This window comes from Mastomys coucha, unplaced genomic scaffold, assembly GCF_008632895.1.
Source record: "Mastomys coucha isolate ucsf_1 unplaced genomic scaffold, UCSF_Mcou_1 pScaffold7, whole genome shotgun sequence".
Classification (NCBI taxonomy): Eukaryota; Metazoa; Chordata; class Mammalia; order Rodentia; family Muridae; genus Mastomys; species Mastomys coucha.
In genome coordinates this window covers 103,048,007-103,053,678 of record NW_022196913.1, presented here as the reverse complement: position 1 = coordinate 103,053,678, position 5,672 = coordinate 103,048,007, and positions in this window count along the sequence as shown.

Genomic DNA, 5,672 nt, shown 5'->3' with positions numbered 1-5,672 from the left:
AAAAAAAGAAAGAAAGAAAGAAAGAAACAAAAGAGTCCACACGAGGCCTCAATCTTACACAAAGAACTACAAACAAGTAAGTAAAACTGGGAGTGGATGATGTAGTCTTCTTTGGGGTAGATCCTACCAGATGGTTTTTCAGTGCCAAATAATCAGTCCTAAAAACATACATAGAAGTAACATTATATGGACTAAACAGGTTATATTTAGGAATATGTATGTACATACATATATACATGCAAAAAGAATTATTAAAAAAGAGAAGCCATGAATTTGAAGGAGAATATTGTGGAGCACATGGGAAGGTTTGAAGGAGAAAAGGGTTGGGAGAAGTATTGCAATTATACTGTAATTTAATTACATCCCCCCTCATTTTTCCTTCCAACCTTCCCCATGTATCCCCTTTGTTCTTTCTCTCAAAATCATTGCCTCTATTTTTAACTATAGTTACAATTATATATTTGAATATTATTGAATATATATGTATATATACATACACACACACATATATATGTGTATATATATATATATATATACATATATATATATATATTCCTAACTGTATAAATACAACCTACTCCCTACTCAACAATTTCATTATGGTGCTAGGGTCTTTGGTTCACCCTGCTACTCTTTCTCAATCATTTGAAATGGACTTTTATACTCTTCAGTAGATAGTCATGCTCTTGATCTGATTTCAAAGGTCATTAACTTCCTTCCAACCCTATGTTTGATGATTTGGGTACAGCACAAGTATGGCTGAATATTATCCATGTATGTGAGAGCTAACCCTACATGTTAGCCACCTTCCTTTTTCATGCCGTTCACACCACTAAATGCCCCTAGTAGAAGACAGAATAAACATCCTGTACAACTTCAGGCTGTGTCTGCCAAATAGCTAGTTCCAATCCCTTTTGCTAAGATGTGAACACACAAAGGACTCAATACACTGTTGTAAATGACTGATGAATCATCTGGATAAAGTGGGTAATTGGCCATGATCATAAAGGTCCTCTTCTAGTTTATATAATATAGAGAAGAATGAATCAGACACTCAATTTGGCATCATACTCTGCCTAATCTTCACAAAAAGTTGTCAAACACTAAAGGTGTGACCTTCACAACCTATGATGTTTGCATTTTAAGCTCAGCTACAAAGCTAGAGGATAGAGTTCATCATTGCAATATTTCTTTTTTTGTATTCATTCCAAATAATTAATATCCAGGACTCTGAGAAGTTAAACCCAATGGGGCGAAACTTAAAATGCAAAACAAGTACATCTAGGCATAGATAGGAATGAATTATAGAAGATACTGTGTTGGGGGGAGTTTTTTTTTTTAGAGGGGAAACCAAGAAAGGGGATATCATTTGAAATGTAAGTAAAGAAAATATCTAAAGAAGAAAAAAGAACAAAAGAAGATACTGTATTGAACAACCCTTTCTCCTAGATCTCCTTCAAGACTGATGAATCCTCTTTCTCAGCACATGGGGGAACTTCACAATGGAAGTGGATAGCTCGAACTTGCCTTACTCTCTAGAAATTGCCTTCAATCAAACAGATGTTCCATGACCAAGACTACATACCTTTGTTGGCTACCTACATCCCATAACTGGTCTATATAGAGGTATTAAACTTGGACTTCTTGCTTCAGATTGGGACAACCCTGAATATCCATCTTATCTCTAGTGCTCCCACATTCTAAGCTGAGTTCTCTATATTAACTGGGTGAACTTCCCCAACTGTTGGATCCCAACTTTCCTTACATCCTTACAATTCATCCTCAAACAAACCCTGGCACTCATTATCAAATGTGTCTCTAGGAAACCAGGTAAGATTCATCTATCTCTGTTACGTTTGTTCATTTCTTTAGCAATTTCAGTAATGACCTTGATTAACATCATGGTCTTTATCACCTCACTCTCCCCTTCAATTATATGGCCCATAGATGAATTCATTATGACCTGTGGGGTTGTATCTACCTATCTATTCACCACTATGAACATATTTTGTCTACATATTAGATATATGACACTGTTTATTTCCTCATAACCCTCCAGCAATTCAAATATCCCCCATAGAGAGAATAAAGTTGGTTTTGTGTTACTATATAGTATAAAATATTCTTGTTACTTTCTCTAGGTCAACCTTTGATGGTCAAAGGACCCTTTTACAAAGGCACCCTAAGGCTGTTGAAAACACTGATATTTATATTATGATTTATAACAGCAGCAAAATTACAGTTATGAAGTAGCAATGAAAATAATTTTATGGCTGAAGGTCACCAAACATGAGAAGTGTATTAAAGGGTCACAGCATTAGGAATTTTTAGGACTTCTGCCCTAGATGAAGGTTCTGGCTTAGGTAATTGTCCACAAAGTGTGTCCACTGCAACTTCTGGTAACTGCAGGGTCAAGATTGTAGCTGAGCAGAATATTACCACCAAGTGCTCTCATCATTCTTCTGAATATGTTAGGACCTGAGACTGATTCTCAAAGCATAAGGCTGTAATTAGCCAGAAAAATATCAAGAACTTCACTAGGTTTCAATTTCAGACAAATAAATGTTATTTAAAGATGGATATCTAGCTTGTACTATGTAGGTGTCCATGCAGTCTTTGGAAACATGAAGCAAAAATCAATCTTCATTTATGTGAAATTCAAATTTAACTGGATATTCTGCAATTTCAATGGAATTCTATATTATTTTTAAGAACATAGTATAATTACATAATTTTTCCCTTAACATGAAATACGTATAAAATACTGTTGAACATTCACCATGATGTTCATATTTCTGGATTTGAAGAAAAATCTTTTTCTAAAAAGATAATATTCCTCTGCTTATTGCTTGTACAGATATAATCTACTTGTTTGAATTTGCTCAGCACTCAGGTCCTTAATCTATAAAATGTGTATTATCTGGATCTACTTTATAACCCTGCTCCTAAGAACAATCAGAAACACTGAGAGGGGCTGAAGAAGTGGCACTCACATAGTATGCAGGAGATTTTGTTCTTGTGTTTGCCTCCCAGCACCATAGGAAAAACATTTCATGTACTGTAAATACATAAGCACAGATTCTTAACTGACCTGGAAGAATAACCCAGAAACTACAGTTTTGGTCCAGTGGCTATACATATTTTGAAAGCTTTTGATTTATATTATTAAAATGCTCTTTAAAAGTCTAAAGCGATTTAACCTTTAGTGGATGTGAACGGCTGCCTTTTCTCCAAAATCAATGCCAGATTATATTAACTCATTTTAGCAATTAGCTTGGTTGTGATTTTATCAAGTACACTTAAAAAGACCAATGTTCATAGTCTAAACTTCCAAGGGAGCTCAATCTCAAAAAATTGACTATTATTAAGAACTGAAAATTCAAACTACTTCACAGAATAAATCAAATTTGCTACCTCCTCCCTCATACTCCAGCAGAGGTCAAGGCTAAATTACACTATGCTTTGCCAATGTTTAAGGTGACCTGACTCCTGGAAGCTTAATTCATCTGAATTGTGCTGAAATGGAGTTCTAGGCCGTTCACATGCTGTGAATGAAGAAGGCTCAACTCTGCATTATCTTTGCGATCAACTGTCTCAATGCCTCTAAGAAAGTCAATAAACTTCTCCACGGCTCCACCAGATGTGAAAATCAGACTGGCCATCTCTCAGCCTAGCCATTCTCGCACAATCTCTGGATCTACAGTTTGAAGTTTAAATAACTATTATAAGAATATCCAACTAAGTTGTGTGTCACATCTGTTTGTGTTTTATACAGTCCAGTGTTTTGCCAAAAGTGAATAGCAGGAAATGCCTTTTAGAATGTTTTGTTCCCTCATTCCTTCATATATTATTTATCCTCCTCAAATTTTTAGTAGACCGTAAAAACTGACAGAAGTCATTATGAAAAAATAAGTGGGACAATAAGGCAAGTTCCAAGACTAGCAGAGATACCAACAATGTTGCTAAGAAAAATCATTACAGTATAATGGTTGATGAGACAGAAAAGTAGTATGATGAGATAAGATGAGATAGTTGTACTTCTTAAAATATGACTCAAAACTGAAACATCTATTTTCCAAGGGGAAAATGATATATTTCTATTTTCCCTAAGCACAAAACTCTAAAGTATATATTTAAAATACAATTGTTAAATCATTGGAATGGCACACACTTATATTATAGTAAATACTTCAATGTACATGACATCACTCTGACATCCTGGCTGTCTCTGGATGTTCACTCACCTGAACATAATAGAAATGCACCATATAACACCACCGAAGATTGTTAAAGTTACTTTACATTTTTAGTATATGCTACCTTTTGGTATAATGTTCCCTACACCATCTAAACACTGACTATTAGTTGCCTATGTCTGGTGAGCAATTGTGACTGACCCCAGTGTACAATGTGCACTATGCACTAAAGGACAGAGAAAGTCATAACTAGATATGACTAATATCTAATTATGACTTTCTATGTCTCTGTCTCTATCTCTGTCTCTTTCTCTCTTTCTGTGTATGAGTGTGTGTGCCTGTGCACCTGTGTGTGTGTGTGTGTGTGTGTGTGTGTGTGTGTGTTACTGAGAAGTAAACCTAGAGTCTGGCCACAGTAGGCAAGCACTCTACACTGAACCCTATGCTTTGTCCTCTTTTTTTCACTTTTTACTTTGAGAAAGGGTCTTCCTAAGCTTCCTAGGACAATTTTAAATTTGTGAGTCCCCTGTTTCACCCTCCAGAGTAGCTGGTACTTCAGAGCTGCCTAACTCAGCATAGTTTAAATTACTAATTTATATTAATTACAGCATTAGTTACTTCTTGACTGATCTGAGTGAAGATATATGTGTGTATGTGCGTACATATATATTATTCAAATTTATTTTCCATAAATCATTTTACCTTTTGAAATGGCTACTACAAATTAGAATTATGTATGTGACTTCCACTTATAGATCATAGTCAATCATAAAGAGAGTAGAGAATGTCCCAAAGCTTGCATAGTTATTAAATTGAAAAGATTTGACCTGAACATATTTGTTTAGTTCTATTGAATCCATGCATAAAAAAAATTATGTGGCCAATTGCCTTCTAAATATATATGTTTCTGTCCATAGACCTATCTGCTCTCAACCTTAATGAGAGCAGTATCTTTTTGCAGAGGTCAGCTGTCATTGCAGAGATGTATAACTGGTCAGAGAGCTAAAAATAAGGGAGTTGGGTGCTCAAGCCTAAACAGGACATCTATATAAAGTTCCCTATAACCAAGGCTCAAGGAAAATCTTTAACATGAGGCAGAAAATCTGACAGAGATGATAGATAGGAATGAGTGTTGTGAGATACCACGGACCGGGGTTTCTCGCGGGGGCCCCTTGTTCCGCGGGACTAGGGATTCTGGCCAGGTGGACATGGGATAAGGCTTTGACAAACAGACTACACACAGGTGGTGTAAAATCTGAGTGTATTTCTTTTAAAATGGCATGAGGCTTTTACAATCATTGCAAAAGAGAAATGAAAAATCTGGCAGCTCAACAGTTGAGGTACCTCTGAGGCTATCTGAAATATACTGGGTCCAAAGCAGCAGCTATCTCTTCTGAACTGGTGCTGTATCCCCGGGGCCCAAGCACTCTGGGCCCGGGGGAATGCGGGTGCATGAATCTGAGTCCTAGCCCATCT